General features: G+C 45.5%; 18 non-coding genes across 18 annotated transcripts; all 18 read right to left on the bottom strand.

Moving 5' to 3' along the window:
- Positions 1-66: 66 nt before the first annotated feature.
- On the bottom strand, positions 67-148 carry trnal-cag (transfer RNA leucine (anticodon CAG)). The gene has a single exon. It is a non-coding gene; the product is annotated as a tRNA-Leu (tRNA).
- A 973-nt stretch (positions 149-1,121) lies between these two features.
- Positions 1,122-1,203, bottom strand: trnal-cag (transfer RNA leucine (anticodon CAG)). The gene has a single exon. It is a non-coding gene; the product is annotated as a tRNA-Leu (tRNA).
- Positions 1,204-2,176: 973 nt separating this feature from the next.
- Positions 2,177-2,258, bottom strand: trnal-cag (transfer RNA leucine (anticodon CAG)). Its single transcript has one exon. It is a non-coding gene; the product is annotated as a tRNA-Leu (tRNA).
- Positions 2,259-3,231: 973 nt separating this feature from the next.
- trnal-cag (transfer RNA leucine (anticodon CAG)) lies at positions 3,232-3,313 on the bottom strand. Its single transcript has one exon. It is a non-coding gene; the product is annotated as a tRNA-Leu (tRNA).
- A 976-nt stretch (positions 3,314-4,289) lies between these two features.
- On the bottom strand, positions 4,290-4,371 carry trnal-cag (transfer RNA leucine (anticodon CAG)). The gene has a single exon. It is a non-coding gene; the product is annotated as a tRNA-Leu (tRNA).
- A 973-nt stretch (positions 4,372-5,344) lies between these two features.
- trnal-cag (transfer RNA leucine (anticodon CAG)) lies at positions 5,345-5,426 on the bottom strand. Its single transcript has one exon. It is a non-coding gene; the product is annotated as a tRNA-Leu (tRNA).
- A 973-nt stretch (positions 5,427-6,399) lies between these two features.
- On the bottom strand, positions 6,400-6,481 carry trnal-cag (transfer RNA leucine (anticodon CAG)). Its single transcript has one exon. It is a non-coding gene; the product is annotated as a tRNA-Leu (tRNA).
- A 973-nt stretch (positions 6,482-7,454) lies between these two features.
- On the bottom strand, positions 7,455-7,536 carry trnal-cag (transfer RNA leucine (anticodon CAG)). Its single transcript has one exon. It is a non-coding gene; the product is annotated as a tRNA-Leu (tRNA).
- Positions 7,537-8,509: 973 nt separating this feature from the next.
- trnal-cag (transfer RNA leucine (anticodon CAG)) lies at positions 8,510-8,591 on the bottom strand. The gene has a single exon. It is a non-coding gene; the product is annotated as a tRNA-Leu (tRNA).
- A 973-nt stretch (positions 8,592-9,564) lies between these two features.
- trnal-cag (transfer RNA leucine (anticodon CAG)) lies at positions 9,565-9,646 on the bottom strand. Its single transcript has one exon. It is a non-coding gene; the product is annotated as a tRNA-Leu (tRNA).
- Positions 9,647-10,619: 973 nt separating this feature from the next.
- On the bottom strand, positions 10,620-10,701 carry trnal-cag (transfer RNA leucine (anticodon CAG)). The gene has a single exon. It is a non-coding gene; the product is annotated as a tRNA-Leu (tRNA).
- Positions 10,702-11,674: 973 nt separating this feature from the next.
- On the bottom strand, positions 11,675-11,756 carry trnal-cag (transfer RNA leucine (anticodon CAG)). The gene has a single exon. It is a non-coding gene; the product is annotated as a tRNA-Leu (tRNA).
- Positions 11,757-12,729: 973 nt separating this feature from the next.
- trnal-cag (transfer RNA leucine (anticodon CAG)) lies at positions 12,730-12,811 on the bottom strand. The gene has a single exon. It is a non-coding gene; the product is annotated as a tRNA-Leu (tRNA).
- Positions 12,812-13,784: 973 nt separating this feature from the next.
- On the bottom strand, positions 13,785-13,866 carry trnal-cag (transfer RNA leucine (anticodon CAG)). The gene has a single exon. It is a non-coding gene; the product is annotated as a tRNA-Leu (tRNA).
- A 973-nt stretch (positions 13,867-14,839) lies between these two features.
- trnal-cag (transfer RNA leucine (anticodon CAG)) lies at positions 14,840-14,921 on the bottom strand. The gene has a single exon. It is a non-coding gene; the product is annotated as a tRNA-Leu (tRNA).
- Positions 14,922-15,894: 973 nt separating this feature from the next.
- trnal-cag (transfer RNA leucine (anticodon CAG)) lies at positions 15,895-15,976 on the bottom strand. The gene has a single exon. It is a non-coding gene; the product is annotated as a tRNA-Leu (tRNA).
- Positions 15,977-16,949: 973 nt separating this feature from the next.
- trnal-cag (transfer RNA leucine (anticodon CAG)) lies at positions 16,950-17,031 on the bottom strand. The gene has a single exon. It is a non-coding gene; the product is annotated as a tRNA-Leu (tRNA).
- Positions 17,032-18,004: 973 nt separating this feature from the next.
- Positions 18,005-18,086, bottom strand: trnal-cag (transfer RNA leucine (anticodon CAG)). The gene has a single exon. It is a non-coding gene; the product is annotated as a tRNA-Leu (tRNA).
- Between the last annotated feature and the right edge of the window lie 568 nt (positions 18,087-18,654).

Raw genomic sequence — 18,654 nt, forward strand, 5'->3', positions numbered from 1 at the left:
GCCCCATTGTGAAACAGGTGCCCATGCTTGTGCTGACAGAATGCAAGTGTTACGCAGGGAAAATTCTGGCAGCGGTGGGATTTGAACCCACGCCTCCGAAGAGACTGGAACCTGGATCCAGCGCCTTAGACCGCTCGGCCACGCTACCACTGGAAGCAGCTTCTGTTCTGGAACGAGTGACCGTTGAGTGTAATGTGACTTTGTTATGCGGAAAATAATAATTCAGGCAATTAAAGTGGTAGACAGTAAACTCTCGAGAAACGATTTTGCAACATACCGGTCACAGGCACCTACGTATCCACAGGGCAACAACAGAAATTAGGTGCATGTTGGGACAAACCAGTTACAACATTCATTCAATATTTATTCCTATATCAACATCACTGACAAAAACAGATTATCTGGTCATGAACACATTGCTGTTTGTGGGATCGTGCTGTGTGCATACTGGCTGCGCCATTTCCCACATTACAACAGTGACTCACTTTAAAAATACTTCATTGGCTGTAAAGCGTTTTGGGACATGAAAGGCGCCAACACACTGCAGAAAACTTTACCCGATAGCTGGCAAAATGCGAGCTGTTGTGAGAAATACGTGTGTTGGTTGCATTGCAGGCATGATAAACTTAATGACTGGCGCTGCCTGTTAATTGATGTCGTAACAATGTACGTGTTGTGTGATTGCACAGGAGGAAGGATTGTGATGCAACTCAGTAAATGTGCAGAATTGGAGCACGCTTTTCTGCAGTTACAGTCGGTTCATTGTCAGGGTGGCCGAGTGGTTTAAGGTGCCAAACTCAAAGACTGTAACCCTTACCTTACCAAAGGTTGGTGTATTCTGGGACGTGGGTGCCAAGCCCACTTCTAGCGGCGTGGTTTCCAATCCCACTTCTGACATTTACTTTTTATCCACACAAATGCGGCCAGCGTGCAAAAAGCATGCTCAACTGGCCTTCAATTTTCAAGTGGTGACATCAAACACTTCGATGGTATTGCCATTTGCCAACAAACTAAAGGCACCGCTCACAGTCCAACTACTTTTCCACACCAAAATGGCCCCATTGTGAAACAGGTGCCCATGCTTGTGCTGACAGAATGCAAGTGTTACGCAGGGAAAATTCTGGCAGCGGTGGGATTTGAACCCACGCCTCCGAAGAGACTGGAACCTGGATCCAGCGCCTTAGACCGCTCGGCCACGCTACCACTGGAAGCAGCTCCTGTTCTGGAACGAGTGACCGTTGAGTGTAATGTGACTTTGTTATGCGGAAAATAATAATTAAGGCAATTAAAGTGGTAGACAGTGAACTCTCGAGAAACGATTTTGCAACATACCGGTCACAGGAACCTACGTATCCACAGGGCAACAACAGAAATTAGGTGCATGTTGGGACAAACCAGTTACAACATTCATTCAATATTTATTCCTATATCAACATCACTGACAAAAACAGATTATCTGGTCATGAACACATTGCTGTTTGTGGGATCGTGCTGTGTGCATACTGGCTGCGCCATTTCCCACATTACAACAGTGACTCACTTTAAAAATACTTCATTGGCTGTAAAGCGTTTTGGGACATGAAAGGCGCCAACACACTGCAGAAAATTTTACCCGATAGCTGGCAAAATGCGAGCTGTTGTGAGAAATACGTGTGTTGGTTGCATTGCAGGCATGATAAACTTAATGATTGGCGCTGCCTGTTAAGTGATGTCGTAACAATGTACGTGTTGTGTGATTGCACAGGAGGAAGGATTGTGATGCAACTCAGTAAATGTGCAGAATTGGAGTACGCTTTTCTGCAGTTACAGTCGGTTCATTATCAAAATAGCCGAGTGGTTTAAGGTGCCAAACTCAAAGACTGTAACCCTTACCTTACCAAAGGTTGGTGTATTCTGGGACGTGGGTGCCAAGCCCACTTCTAGCGGCGTGGTTTCCAATCCCACTTCTGACATTTACTTTTTATCCACACAAATGCGGCCAGCGTGCAAAAAGCATGCTCAACTGGCCTTCAATTTTCAAGTGGTGACATCAAACTCTTCGATGGTATTGCCATTTGCCAACAAACGAAAGGCACCGCTCACAGTCCAACTACTTTTCCACACCAAAATGGCCCCATTGTGAAACAGGTGCCCATGCTTGTGCTGACAGAATGCAAGTGTTACGCAGGGAAAATTCTGGCAGCAGTGGGATTTGAACCCACGCCTCCGAAGAGACTGGAACCTGGATCCAGCGCCTTAGACCGCTCGGCCACGCTACCACTGGAAGCAGCTTCTGTTCTGGAACGAGTGACCGTTGAGTGTAATGTGACTTTGTTATGCGGAAAATAATAATTAAGGCAATTAAAGTGGTAGACAGTGAACTCTCGAGAAACGATTTTGCAACATACCGGTCACAGGAACCTACGTATCCACAGGGCAACAACAGAAATTAGGTGCATGTTGGGACAAACCAGTTACAACATTCATTCAATATTTATTCCTATATCAACATCACTGACAAAAACAGATTATCTGGTCATGAACACATTGCTGTTTGTGGGATCGTGCTGTGTGCATACTGGCTGCGCCATTTCCCACATTACAACAGTGACTCACTTTAAAAATACTTCATTGGCTGTAAAGCGTTTTGGGACATGAAAGGCGCCAACACACTGCAGAAAATTTTACCCGATAGCTGGCAAAATGCGAGCTGTTGTGAGAAATACGTGTGTTGGTTGCATTGCAGGCATGATAAACTTAATGACTGGCGCTGCCTGTTAAGTGATGTCGTAACAATGTACGTGTTGTGTGATTGCACAGGAGGAAGGATTGTGATGCAACTCAGTAAATGTGCAGAATTGGAGTACGCTTTTCTGCAGTTACAGTCGGTTCATTATCAAAATAGCCGAGTGGTTTAAGGTGCCAAACTCAAAGACTGTAACCCTTACCTTACCAAAGGTTGGTGTATTCTGGGACGTGGGTGCCAAGCCCACTTCTAGCGGCGTGGTTTCCAATCCCACTTCTGACATTTACTTTTTATCCACACAAATGCGGCCAGCGTGCAAAAAGCATGCTCAACTGGCCTTCAATTTTCAAGTGGTGACATCAAACTCTTCGATGGTATTGCCATTTGCCAACAAACTAAAGGCACCGCTCACAGTCCAACTACTTTTCCACACCAAAATGGCCCCATTGTGAAACAGGTGCCCATGCTTGTGCTGACAGAATGCAAGTGTTACGCAGGGAAAATTCTGGCAGCAGTGGGATTTGAACCCACGCCTCCGAAGAGACTGGAACCTGGATCCAGCGCCTTAGACCGCTCGGCCACGCTACCACTGGAAGCAGCTTCTGTTCTGGAACGAGTGACCGTTGAGTGTAATGTGACTTTGTTATGCGGAAAATAATAATTAAGGCAATTAAAGTGGTAGACAGTGAACTCTCGAGAAACGATTTTGCAACATACCGGTCACAGGAACCTACGTATCCACAGGGCAACAACAGAAATTAGGTGCATGTTGGGACAAACCAGTTACAACATTCATTCAATATTTATTCCTATATCAACATCACTGACAAAAACAGATTATCTGGTCATGAACACATTGCTGTTTGTGGGATCGTGCTGTGTGCATACTGGCTGCTGCGCCATTTCCCACATTACAACAGTGACTCACTTTAAAAATACTTCATTGGCTGTAAAGCGTTTTGGGACATGAAAGGCGCCAACACACTGCAGAAAATTTTACCCGATAGCTGGCAAAATGCGAGCTGTTGTGAGAAATACGTGTGTTGGTTGCATTGCAGGCATGATAAACTTAATGACTGGCGCTGCCTGTTAAGTGATGTCGTAACAATGTACGTGTTGTGTGATTGCACAGGAGGAAGGATTGTGATGCAACTCAGTAAATGTGCAGAATTGGAGTACGCTTTTCTGCAGTTACAGTCGGTTCATTATCAAAATAGCCGAGTGGTTTAAGGTGCCAAACTCAAAGACTGTAACCCTTACCTTACCAAAGGTTGGTGTATTCTGGGACGTGGGTGCCAAGCCCACTTCTAGCGGCGTGGTTTCCAATCCCACTTCTGACATTTACTTTTTATCCACACAAATGCGGCCAGCGTGCAAAAAGCATGCTCAACTGGCCTTCAATTTTCAAGTGGTGACATCAAACACTTCGATGGTATTGCCATTTGCCAACAAACTAAAGGCACCGCTCACAGTCCAACTACTTTTCCACACCAAAATGGCCCCATTGTGAAACAGGTGCCCATGCTTGTGCTGACAGAATGCAAGTGTTACGCAGGGAAAATTCTGGCAGCGGTGGGATTTGAACCCACGCCTCCGAAGAGACTGGAACCTGGATCCAGCGCCTTAGACCGCTCGGCCACGCTACCACTGGAAGCAGCTTCTGTTCTGGAACGAGTGACCGTTGAGTGTAATGTGACTTTGTTATGCGGAAAATAATAATTAAGGCAATTAAAGTGGTAGACAGTGAACTCTCGAGAAACGATTTTGCAACATACCGGTCACAGGAACCTACGTATCCACAGGGCAACAACAGAAATTAGGTGCATGTTGGGACAAACCAGTTACAACATTCATTCAATATTTATTCCTATATCAACATCACTGACAAAAACAGATTATCTGGTCATGAACACATTGCTGTTTGTGGGATCGTGCTGGGTGCATACTGGCTGCGCCATTTCCCACATTACAACAGTGACTCACTTTAAAAATACTTCATTGGCTGTAAAGCGTTTTGGGACATGAAAGGCGCCAACACACTGCAGAAAATTTTACCCGATAGCTGGCAAAATGCGAGCTGTTGTGAGAAATACGTGTGTTGGTTGCATTGCAGGCATGATAAACTTAATGACTGGCGCTGCCTGTTAAGTGATGTCGTAACAATGTACGTGTTGTGTGATTGCACAGGAGGAAGGATTGTGATGCAACTCAGTAAATGTGCAGAATTGGAGTACGCTTTTCTGCAGTTACAGTCGGTTCATTATCAAAATAGCCGAGTGGTTTAAGGTGCCAAACTCAAAGACTGTAACCCTTACCTTACCAAAGGTTGGTGTATTCTGGGACGTGGGTGCCAAGCCCACTTCTAGCGGCGTGGTTTCCAATCCCACTTCTGACATTTACTTTTTATCCACACAAATGCGGCCAGCGTGCAAAAAGCATGCTCAACTGGCCTTCAATTTTCAAGTGGTGACATCAAACTCTTCGATGGTATTGCCATTTGCCAACAAACGAAAGGCACCGCTCACAGTCCAACTACTTTTCCACACCAAAATGGCCCCATTGTGAAACAGGTGCCCATGCTTGTGCTGACAGAATGCAAGTGTTACGCAGGGAAAATTCTGGCAGCGGTGGGATTTGAACCCACGCCTCCGAAGAGACTGGAACCTGGATCCAGCGCCTTAGACCGCTCGGCCACGCTACCACTGGAAGCAGCTTCTGTTCTGGAACGAGTGACCGTTGAGTGTAATGTGACTTTGTTATGCGGAAAATAATAATTAAGGCAATTAAAGTGGTAGACAGTGAACTCTCGAGAAACGATTTTGCAACATACCGGTCACAGGAACCTACGTATCCACAGGGCAACAACAGAAATTAGGTGCATGTTGGGACAAACCAGTTACAACATTAATTCAATATTTATTCCTATATCAACATCACTGACAAAAACAGATTATCTGGTCATGAACACATTGCTGTTTGTGGGATCGTGCTGTGTGCATCCTGGCTGCGCCATTTCCCACATTACAACAGTGACTCACTTTAAAAATACTTCATTGGCTGTAAAGCGTTTTGGGACATGAAAGGCGCCAACACACTGCAGAAAATTTTACCCGATAGCTGGCAAAATGCGAGCTGTTGTGAGAAATACGTGTGTTGGTTGCATTGCAGGCATGATAAACTTAATGACTGGCGCTGCCTGTTAAGTGATGTCGTAACAATGTACGTGTTGTGTGATTTCACAGGAGGAAGGATTGTGATGCAACTCAGTAAATGTGCAGAATTGGAGCACGCTTTTCTGCAGTTACAGTCGGTTCATTGTCAGGGTGGCCGAGTGGTTTAAGGTGCCAAACTCAAAGACTGTAACCCTTACCTTACCAAAGGTTGGTGTATTCTGGGACGTGGGTGCCAAGCCCACTTCTAGCGGCGTGGTTTCCAATCCCACTTCTGACATTTACTTTTTATCCACACAAATGCGGCCAGCGTGCAAAAAGCATGCTCAACTGGCCTTCAATTTTCAAGTGGTGACATCAAACTCTTCGATGGTATTGCCATTTGCCAACAAACGAAAGGCACCGCTCACAGTCCAACTACTTTTCCACACCAAAATGGCCCCATTGTGAAACAGGTGCCCATGCTTGTGCTGACAGAATGCAAGTGTTACGCAGGGAAAATTCTGGCAGCAGTGGGATTTGAACCCACGCCTCCGAAGAGACTGGAACCTGGATCCAGCGCCTTAGACCGCTCGGCCACGCTACCACTGGAAGCAGCTTCTGTTCTGGAACGAGTGACCGTTGAGTGTAATGTGACTTTGTTATGCGGAAAATAATAATTAAGGCAATTAAAGTGGTAGACAGTGAACTCTCGAGAAACGATTTTGCAACATACCGGTCACAGGAACCTACGTATCCACAGGGCAACAACAGAAATTAGGTGCATGTTGGGACAAACCAGTTACAACATTCATTCAATATTTATTCCTATATCAACATCACTGACAAAAACAGATTATCTGGTCATGAACACATTGCTGTTTGTGGGATCGTGCTGTGTGCATACTGGCTGCGCCATTTCCCACATTACAACAGTGACTCACTTTAAAAATACTTCATTGGCTGTAAAGCGTTTTGGGACATGAAAGGCGCCAACACACTGCAGAAAATTTTACCCGATAGCTGGCAAAATGCGAGCTGTTGTGAGAAATACGTGTGTTGGTTGCATTGCAGGCATGATAAACTTAATGACTGGCGCTGCCTGTTAAGTGATGTCGTAACAATGTACGTGTTGTGTGATTGCACAGGAGGAAGGATTGTGATGCAACTCAGTAAATGTGCAGAATTGGAGTACGCTTTTCTGCAGTTACAGTCGGTTCATTATCAAAATAGCCGAGTGGTTTAAGGTGCCAAACTCAAAGACTGTAACCCTTACCTTACCAAAGGTTGGTGTATTCTGGGACGTGGGTGCCAAGCCCACTTCTAGCGGCGTGGTTTCCAATCCCACTTCTGACATTTACTTTTTATCCACACAAATGCGGCCAGCGTGCAAAAAGCATGCTCAACTGGCCTTCAATTTTCAAGTGGTGACATCAAACTCTTCGATGGTATTGCCATTTGCCAACAAACGAAAGGCACCGCTCACAGTCCAACTACTTTTCCACACCAAAATGGCCCCATTGTGAAACAGGTGCCCATGCTTGTGCTGACAGAATGCAAGTGTTACGCAGGGAAAATTCTGGCAGCGGTGGGATTTGAACCCACGCCTCCGAAGAGACTGGAACCTGGATCCAGCGCCTTAGACCGCTCGGCCACGCTACCACTGGAAGCAGCTTCTGTTCTGGAACGAGTGACCGTTGAGTGTAATGTGACTTTGTTATGCGGAAAATAATAATTAAGGCAATTAAAGTGGTAGACAGTGAACTCTCGAGAAACGATTTTGCAACATACCGGTCACAGGAACCTACGTATCCACAGGGCAACAACAGAAATTAGGTGCATGTTGGGACAAACCAGTTACAACATTCATTCAATATTTATTCCTATATCAACATCACTGACAAAAACAGATTATCTGGTCATGAACACATTGCTGTTTGTGGGATCGTGCTGTGTGCATCCTGGCTGCGCCATTTCCCACATTACAACAGTGACTCACTTTAAAAATACTTCATTGGCTGTAAAGCGTTTTGGGACATGAAAGGCGCCAACACACTGCAGAAAATTTTACCCGATAGCTGGCAAAATGCGAGCTGTTGTGAGAAATACGTGTGTTGGTTGCATTGCAGGCATGATAAACTTAATGACTGGCGCTGCCTGTTAAGTGATGTCGTAACAATGTACGTGTTGTGTGATTTCACAGGAGGAAGGATTGTGATGCAACTCAGTAAATGTGCAGAATTGGAGCACGCTTTTCTGCAGTTACAGTCGGTTCATTGTCAGGGTGGCCGAGTGGTTTAAGGTGCCAAACTCAAAGACTGTAACCCTTACCTTACCAAAGGTTGGTGTATTCTGGGACGTGGGTGCCAAGCCCACTTCTAGCGGCGTGGTTTCCAATCCCACTTCTGACATTTACTTTTTATCCACACAAATGCGGCCAGCGTGCAAAAAGCATGCTCAACTGGCCTTCAATTTTCAAGTGGTGACATCAAACTCTTCGATGGTATTGCCATTTGCCAACAAACGAAAGGCACCGCTCACAGTCCAACTACTTTTCCACACCAAAATGGCCCCATTGTGAAACAGGTGCCCATGCTTGTGCTGACAGAATGCAAGTGTTACGCAGGGAAAATTCTGGCAGCAGTGGGATTTGAACCCACGCCTCCGAAGAGACTGGAACCTGGATCCAGCGCCTTAGACCGCTCGGCCACGCTACCACTGGAAGCAGCTTCTGTTCTGGAACGAGTGACCGTTGAGTGTAATGTGACTTTGTTATGCGGAAAATAATAATTAAGGCAATTAAAGTGGTAGACAGTGAACTCTCGAGAAACGATTTTGCAACATACCGGTCACAGGAACCTACGTATCCACAGGGCAACAACAGAAATTAGGTGCATGTTGGGACAAACCAGTTACAACATTCATTCAATATTTATTCCTATATCAACATCACTGACAAAAACAGATTATCTGGTCATGAACACATTGCTGTTTGTGGGATCGTGCTGTGTGCATACTGGCTGCGCCATTTCCCACATTACAACAGTGACTCACTTTAAAAATACTTCATTGGCTGTAAAGCGTTTTGGGACATGAAAGGCGCCAACACACTGCAGAAAATTTTACCCGATAGCTGGCAAAATGCGAGCTGTTGTGAGAAATACGTGTGTTGGTTGCATTGCAGGCATGATAAACTTAATGACTGGCGCTGCCTGTTAAGTGATGTCGTAACAATGTACGTGTTGTGTGATTGCACAGGAGGAAGGATTGTGATGCAACTCAGTAAATGTGCAGAATTGGAGTACGCTTTTCTGCAGTTACAGTCGGTTCATTATCAAAATAGCCGAGTGGTTTAAGGTGCCAAACTCAAAGACTGTAACCCTTACCTTACCAAAGGTTGGTGTATTCTGGGACGTGGGTGCCAAGCCCACTTCTAGCGGCGTGGTTTCCAATCCCACTTCTGACATTTACTTTTTATCCACACAAATGCGGCCAGCGTGCAAAAAGCATGCTCAACTGGCCTTCAATTTTCAAGTGGTGACATCAAACACTTCGATGGTATTGCCATTTGCCAACAAACGAAAGGCACCGCTCACAGTCCAACTACTTTTCCACACCAAAATGGCCCCATTGTGAAACAGGTGCCCATGCTTGTGCTGACAGAATGCAAGTGTTACGCAGGGAAAATTCTGGCAGCGGTGGGATTTGAACCCACGCCTCCGAAGAGACTGGAACCTGGATCCAGCGCCTTAGACCGCTCGGCCACGCTACCACTGGAAGCAGCTTCTGTTCTGGAACGAGTGACCGTTGAGTGTAATGTGACTTTGTTATGCGGAAAATAATAATTAAGGCAATTAAAGTGGTAGACAGTGAACTCTCGAGAAACGATTTTGCAACATACCGGTCACAGGAACCTACGTATCCACAGGGCAACAACAGAAATTAGGTGCATGTTGGGACAAACCAGTTACAACATTCATTCAATATTTATTCCTATATCAACATCACTGACAAAAACAGATTATCTGGTCATGAACACATTGCTGTTTGTGGGATCGTGCTGTGTGCATCCTGGCTGCGCCATTTCCCACATTACAACAGTGACTCACTTTAAAAATACTTCATTGGCTGTAAAGCGTTTTGGGACATGAAAGGCGCCAACACACTGCAGAAAATTTTACCCGATAGCTGGCAAAATGCGAGCTGTTGTGAGAAATACGTGTGTTGGTTGCATTGCAGGCATGATAAACTTAATGACTGGCGCTGCCTGTTAAGTGATGTCGTAACAATGTACGTGTTGTGTGATTTCACAGGAGGAAGGATTGTGATGCAACTCAGTAAATGTGCAGAATTGGAGCACGCTTTTCTGCAGTTACAGTCGGTTCATTGTCAGGGTGGCCGAGTGGTTTAAGGTGCCAAACTCAAAGACTGTAACCCTTACCTTACCAAAGGTTGGTGTATTCTGGGACGTGGGTGCCAAGCCCACTTCTAGCGGCGTGGTTTCCAATCCCACTTCTGACATTTACTTTTTATCCACACAAATGCGGCCAGCGTGCAAAAAGCATGCTCAACTGGCCTTCAATTTTCAAGTGGTGACATCAAACTCTTCGATGGTATTGCCATTTGCCAACAAACGAAAGGCACCGCTCACAGTCCAACTACTTTTCCACACCAAAATGGCCCCATTGTGAAACAGGTGCCCATGCTTGTGCTGACAGAATGCAAGTGTTACGCAGGGAAAATTCTGGCAGCAGTGGGATTTGAACCCACGCCTCCGAAGAGACTGGAACCTGGATCCAGCGCCTTAGACCGCTCGGCCACGCTACCACTGGAAGCAGCTTCTGTTCTGGAACGAGTGACCGTTGAGTGTAATGTGACTTTGTTATGCGGAAAATAATAATTAAGGCAATTAAAGTGGTAGACAGTGAACTCTCGAGAAACGATTTTGCAACATACCGGTCACAGGAACCTACGTATCCACAGGGCAACAACAGAAATTAGGTGCATGTTGGGACAAACCAGTTACAACATTCATTCAATATTTATTCCTATATCAACATCACTGACAAAAACAGATTATCTGGTCATGAACACATTGCTGTTTGTGGGATCGTGCTGTGTGCATACTGGCTGCGCCATTTCCCACATTACAACAGTGACTCACTTTAAAAATACTTCATTGGCTGTAAAGCGTTTTGGGACATGAAAGGCGCCAACACACTGCAGAAAATTTTACCCGATAGCTGGCAAAATGCGAGCTGTTGTGAGAAATACGTGTGTTGGTTGCATTGCAGGCATGATAAACTTAATGACTGGCGCTGCCTGTTAAGTGATGTCGTAACAATGTACGTGTTGTGTGATTGCACAGGAGGAAGGATTGTGATGCAACTCAGTAAATGTGCAGAATTGGAGTACGCTTTTCTGCAGTTACAGTCGGTTCATTATCAAAATAGCCGAGTGGTTTAAGGTGCCAAACTCAAAGACTGTAACCCTTACCTTACCAAAGGTTGGTGTATTCTGGGACGTGGGTGCCAAGCCCACTTCTAGCGGCGTGGTTTCCAATCCCACTTCTGACATTTACTTTTTATCCACACAAATGCGGCCAGCGTGCAAAAAGCATGCTCAACTGGCCTTCAATTTTCAAGTGGTGACATCAAACTCTTCGATGGTATTGCCATTTGCCAACAAACGAAAGGCACCGCTCACAGTCCAACTACTTTTCCACACCAAAATGGCCCCATTGTGAAACAGGTGCCCATGCTTGTGCTGACAGAATGCAAGTGTTACGCAGGGAAAATTCTGGCAGCGGTGGGATTTGAACCCACGCCTCCGAAGAGACTGGAACCTGGATCCAGCGCCTTAGACCGCTCGGCCACGCTACCACTGGAAGCAGCTTCTGTTCTGGAACGAGTGACCGTTGAGTGTAATGTGACTTTGTTATGCGGAAAATAATAATTAAGGCAATTAAAGTGGTAGACAGTGAACTCTCGAGAAACGATTTTGCAACATACCGGTCACAGGAACCTACGTATCCACAGGGCAACAACAGAAATTAGGTGCATGTTGGGACAAACCAGTTACAACATTAATTCAATATTTATTCCTATATCAACATCACTGACAAAAACAGATTATCTGGTCATGAACACATTGCTGTTTGTGGGATCGTGCTGTGTGCATCCTGGCTGCGCCATTTCCCACATTACAACAGTGACTCACTTTAAAAATACTTCATTGGCTGTAAAGCGTTTTGGGACATGAAAGGCGCCAACACACTGCAGAAAATTTTACCCGATAGCTGGCAAAATGCGAGCTGTTGTGAGAAATACGTGTGTTGGTTGCATTGCAGGCATGATAAACTTAATGACTGGCGCTGCCTGTTAAGTGATGTCGTAACAATGTACGTGTTGTGTGATTTCACAGGAGGAAGGATTGTGATGCAACTCAGTAAATGTGCAGAATTGGAGCACGCTTTTCTGCAGTTACAGTCGGTTCATTGTCAGGGTGGCCGAGTGGTTTAAGGTGCCAAACTCAAAGACTGTAACCCTTACCTTACCAAAGGTTGGTGTATTCTGGGACGTGGGTGCCAAGCCCACTTCTAGCGGCGTGGTTTCCAATCCCACTTCTGACATTTACTTTTTATCCACACAAATGCGGCCAGCGTGCAAAAAGCATGCTCAACTGGCCTTCAATTTTCAAGTGGTGACATCAAACTCTTCGATGGTATTGCCATTTGCCAACAAACGAAAGGCACCGCTCACAGTCCAACTACTTTTCCACACCAAAATGGCCCCATTGTGAAACAGGTGCCCATGCTTGTGCTGACAGAATGCAAGTGTTACGCAGGGAAAATTCTGGCAGCAGTGGGATTTGAACCCACGCCTCCGAAGAGACTGGAACCTGGATCCAGCGCCTTAGACCGCTCGGCCACGCTACCACTGGAAGCAGCTTCTGTTCTGGAACGAGTGACCGTTGAGTGTAATGTGACTTTGTTATGCGGAAAATAATAATTAAGGCAATTAAAGTGGTAGACAGTGAACTCTCGAGAAACGATTTTGCAACATACCGGTCACAGGAACCTACGTATCCACAGGGCAACAACAGAAATTAGGTGCATGTTGGGACAAACCAGTTACAACATTCATTCAATATTTATTCCTATATCAACATCACTGACAAAAACAGATTATCTGGTCATGAACACATTGCTGTTTGTGGGATCGTGCTGTGTGCATACTGGCTGCGCCATTTCCCACATTACAACAGTGACTCACTTTAAAAATACTTCATTGGCTGTAAAGCGTTTTGGGACATGAAAGGCGCCAACACACTGCAGAAAATTTTACCCGATAGCTGGCAAAATGCGAGCTGTTGTGAGAAATACGTGTGTTGGTTGCATTGCAGGCATGATAAACTTAATGACTGGCGCTGCCTGTTAAGTGATGTCGTAACAATGTACGTGTTGTGTGATTGCACAGGAGGAAGGATTGTGATGCAACTCAGTAAATGTGCAGAATTGGAGTACGCTTTTCTGCAGTTACAGTCGGTTCATTATCAAAATAGCCGAGTGGTTTAAGGTGCCAAACTCAAAGACTGTAACCCTTACCTTACCAAAGGTTGGTGTATTCTGGGACGTGGGTGCCAAGCCCACTTCTAGCGGCGTGGTTTCCAATCCCACTTCTGACATTTACTTTTTATCCACACAAATGCGGCCAGCGTGCAAAAAGCATGCTCAACTGGCCTTCAATTTTCAAGTGGTGACATCAAACTCTTCGATGGTATTGCCATTTGCCAACAAACGAAAGGCACCGCTCACAGTCCAACTACTTTTCCACACCAAAATGGCCCCATTGTGAAACAGGTGCCCATGCTTGTGCTGACAGAATGCAAGTGTTACGCAGGGAAAATTCTGGCAGCGGTGGGATTTGAACCCACGCCTCCGAAGAGACTGGAACCTGGATCCAGCGCCTTAGACCGCTCGGCCACGCTACCACTGGAAGCAGCTTCTGTTCTGGAACGAGTGACCGTTGAGTGTAATGTGACTTTGTTATGCGGAAAATAATAATTAAGGCAATTAAAGTGGTAGACAGTGAACTCTCGAGAAACGATTTTGCAACATACCGGTCACAGGAACCTACGTATCCACAGGGCAACAACAGAAATTAGGTGCATGTTGGGACAAACCAGTTACAACATTCATTCAATATTTATTCCTATATCAACATCACTGACAAAAACAGATTATCTGGTCATGAACACATTGCTGTTTGTGGGATCGTGCTGTGTGCATCCTGGCTGCGCCATTTCCCACATTACAACAGTGACTCACTTTAAAAATACTTCATTGGCTGTAAAGCGTTTTGGGACATGAAAGGCGCCAACACACTGCAGAAAATTTTACCCGATAGCTGGCAAAATGCGAGCTGTTGTGAGAAATACGTGTGTTGGTTGCATTGCAGGCATGATAAACTTAATGACTGGCGCTGCCTGTTAAGTGATGTCGTAACAATGTACGTGTTGTGTGATTTCACAGGAGGAAGGATTGTGATGCAACTCAGTAAATGTGCAGAATTGGAGCACGCTTTTCTGCAGTTACAGTCGGTTCATTGTCAGGGTGGCCGAGTGGTTTAAGGTGCCAAACTCAAAGACTGTAACCCTTACCTTACCAAAGGTTGGTGTATTCTGGGACGTGGGTGCCAAGCCCACTTCTAGCGGCGTGGTTTCCAATCCCACTTCTGACATTTACTTTTTATCCACACAAATGCGGCCAGCGTGCAAAAAGCATGCTCAACTGGCCTTCAATTTTCAAGTGGTGACATCAAACTCTTCGATGGTATTGCCATTTGCCAACAAACGAAAGGCACCGCTCACAGTCCAACTACTTTTCCACACCAAAATGGCCCCATTGTGAAACAGGTGCCCATGCTTGTGCTGACAGAATGCAAGTGTTACGCAGGGAAAATTCTGGCAGCAGTGGGATTTGAACCCACGCCTCCGAAGAGACTGGAACCTGGATCCAGCGCCTTAGACCGCTCGGCCACGCTACCACTGGAAGCAGCTTCTGTTCTGGAACGAGTGACCGTTGAGTGTAATGTGACTTTGTTATGCGGAAAATAATAATTAAGGCAATTAAAGTGGTAGACAGTGAACTCTCGAGAAACGATTTTGCAACATACCGGTCACAGGAACCTACGTATCCACAGGGCAACAACAGAAATTAGGTGCATGTTGGGACAAACCAGTTACAACATTCATTCAATATTTATTCCTATATCAACATCACTGACAAAAACAGATTATCTGGTCATGAACACATTGCTGTTTGTGGGATCGTGCTGTGTGCATACTGGCTGCGCCATTTCCCACATTACAACAGTGACTCACTTTAAAAATACTTCATTGGCTGTAAAGCGTTTTGGGACATGAAAGGCGCCAACACACTGCAGAAAATTTTACCCGATAGCTGGCAAAATGCGAGCTGTTGTGAGAAATACGTGTGTTGGTTGCATTGCAGGCATGATAAACTTAATGACTGGCGCTGCCTGTTAAGTGATGTCGTAACAATGTACGTGTTGTGTGATTGCACAGGAGGAAGGATTGTGATGCAACTCAGTAAATGTGCAGAATTGGAGTACGCTTTTCTGCAGTTACAGTCGGTTCATTATCAAAATAGCCGAGTGGTTTAAGGTGCCAAACTCAAAGACTGTAACCCTTACCTTACCAAAGGTTGGTGTATTCTGGGACGTGGGTGCCAAGCCCACTTCTAGCGGCGTGGTTTCCAATCCCACTTCTGACATTTACTTTTTATCCACACAAATGCGGCCAGCGTGCAAAAAGCATGCTCAACTGGCCTTCAATTTTCAAGTGGTGACATCAAACTCTTCGATGGTATTGCCATTTGCCAACAAACGAAAGGCACCGCTCACAGTCCAACTACTTTTCCACACCAAAATGGCCCCATTGTGAAACAGGTGCCCATGCTTGTGCTGACAGAATGCAAGTGTTACGCAGGGAAAATTCTGGCAGCGGTGGGATTTGAACCCACGCCTCCGAAGAGACTGGAACCTGGATCCAGCGCCTTAGACCGCTCGGCCACGCTACCACTGGAAGCAGCTTCTGTTCTGGAACGAGTGACCGTTGAGTGTAATGTGACTTTGTTATGCGGAAAATAATAATTAAGGCAATTAAAGTGGTAGACAGTGAACTCTCGAGAAACGATTTTGCAACATACCGGTCACAGGAACCTACGTATCCACAGGGCAACAACAGAAATTAGGTGCATGTTGGGACAAACCAGTTACAACATTAATTCAATATTTATTCCTATATCAACATCACTGACAAAAACAGATTATCTGGTCATGAACACATTGCTGTTTGTGGGATCGTGCTGTGTGCATCCTGGCTGCGCCATTTCCCACATTACAACAGTGACTCACTTTAAAAATACTTCATTGGCTGTAAAGCGTTTTGGGACATGAAAGGCGCCAACACACTGCAGAAAATTTTACCCGATAGCTGGCAAAATGCGAGCTGTTGTGAGAAATACGTGTGTTGGTTGCATTGCAGGCATGATAAACTTAATGACTGGCGCTGCCTGTTAAGTGATGTCGTAACAATGTACGTGTTGTGTGATTTCACAGGAGGAAGGATTGTGATGCAACTCAGTAAATGTGCAGAATTGGAGCACGCTTTTCTGCAGTTACAGTCGGTTCATTGTCAGGGTGGCCGAGTGGTTTAAGGTGCCAAACTCAAAGACTGTAACCCTTACCTTACCAAAGGTTGGTGTATTCTGGGACGTGGGTGCCAAGCCCACTTCTAGCGGCGTGGTTTCCAATCCCACTTCTGACATTTACTTTTTATCCACACAAATGCGGCCAGCGTGCAAAAAGCATGCTCAACTGGCCTTCAATTTTCAAGTGGTGACATCAAACTCTTCGATGGTATTGCCATTTGCCAACAAACGAAAGGCACCGCTCACAGTCCAACTACTTTTCCACACCAAAATGGCCCCATTGTGAAACAGGTGCCCATGCTTGTGCTGACAGAATGCAAGTGTTACGCAGGGAAAATTCTGGCAGCAGTGGGATTTGAACCCACGCCTCCGAAGAGACTGGAACCTGGATCCAGCGCCTTAGACCGCTCGGCCACGCTACCACTGGAAGCAGCTTCTGTTCTGGAACGAGTGACCGTTGAGTGTAATGTGACTTTGTTATGCGGAAAATAATAATTAAGGCAATTAAAGTGGTAGACAGTGAACTCTCGAGAAACGATTTTGCAACATACCGGTCACAGGAACCTACGTATCCACAGGGCAACAACAGAAATTAGGTGCATGTTGGGACAAACCAGTTACAACATTCATTCAATATTTATTCCTATATCAACATCACTGACAAAAACAGATTATCTGGTCATGAACACATTGCTGTTTGTGGGATCGTGCTGTGTGCATACTGGCTGCGCCATTTCCCACATTACAACAGTGACTCACTTTAAAAATACTTCATTGGCTGTAAAGCGTTTTGGGACATGAAAGGCGCCAACACACTGCAGAAAATTTTACCCGATAGCTGGCAAAATGCGAGCTGTTGTGAGAAATACGTGTGTTGGTTGCATTGCAGGCATGATAAACTTAATGACTGGCGCTGCCTGTTAAGTGATGTCGTAACAATGTACGTGTTGTGTGATTGCACAGGAGGAAGGATTGTGATGCAACTCAGTAAATGTGCAGAATTGGAGTACGCTTTTCTGCAGTTACAGTCGGTTCATTATCAAAATAGCCGAGTGGTTTAAGGTGCCAAACTCAAAGACTGTAACCCTTACCTTACCAAAGGTTGGTGTATTCTGGGACGTGGGTGCCAAGCCCACTTCTAGCGGCGTGGTTTCCAATCCCACTTCTGACATTTACTTTTTATCCACACAAATGCGGCCAGCGTGCAAAAAGCATGCTCAACTGGCCTTCAATTTTCAAGTGGTGACATCAAACTCTTCGATGGTATTGCCATTTGCCAACAAACGAAAGGCACCGCTCACAGTCCAACTACTTTTCCACACCAAAATGGCCCCATTGTGAAACAGGTGCCCATGCTTGTGCTGACAGAATGCAAGTGTTACGCAGGGAAAATTCTGGCAGCGGTGGGATTTGAACCCACGCCTCCGAAGAGACTGGAACCTGGATCCAGCGCCTTAGACCGCTCGGCCACGCTACCACTGGAAGCAGCTTCTGTTCTGGAACGAGTGACCGTTGAGTGTAATGTGACTTTGTTATGCGGAAAATAATAATTAAGGCAATTAAAGTGGTAGACAGTGAACTCTCGAGAAACGATTTTGCAACATACCGGTCACAGGAACCTACGTATCCACAGGGCAACAACAGAAATTAGGTGCATGTTGGGACAAACCAGTTACAACATTAATTCAATATTTATTCCTATATCAACATCACTGACAAAAACAGATTATCTGGTCATGAACACATTGCTGTTTGTGGGATCGTGCTGTGTGCATCCTGGCTGCGCCATTTCCCACATTACAACAGTGACTCACTTTAAAAATACTTCATTGGCTGTAAAGCGTTTTGGGACATGAAAGGCGCCAACACACTGCAGAAAATTTTACCCGATAGCTGGCAAAATGCGAGCTGTTGTGAGAAATACGTGTGTTGGTTGCATTGCAGGCATGATAAACTTAATGACTGGCGCTGCCTGTTAAGTGATGTCGTAACAATGTACGTGTTGTGTGATTTCACAGGAGGAAGGATTGTGATGCAACTCAGTA

This window comes from Pristiophorus japonicus, chromosome 8, assembly GCF_044704955.1.
Source record: "Pristiophorus japonicus isolate sPriJap1 chromosome 8, sPriJap1.hap1, whole genome shotgun sequence".
Taxonomy (NCBI): Eukaryota; Metazoa; Chordata; class Chondrichthyes; family Pristiophoridae; genus Pristiophorus; species Pristiophorus japonicus.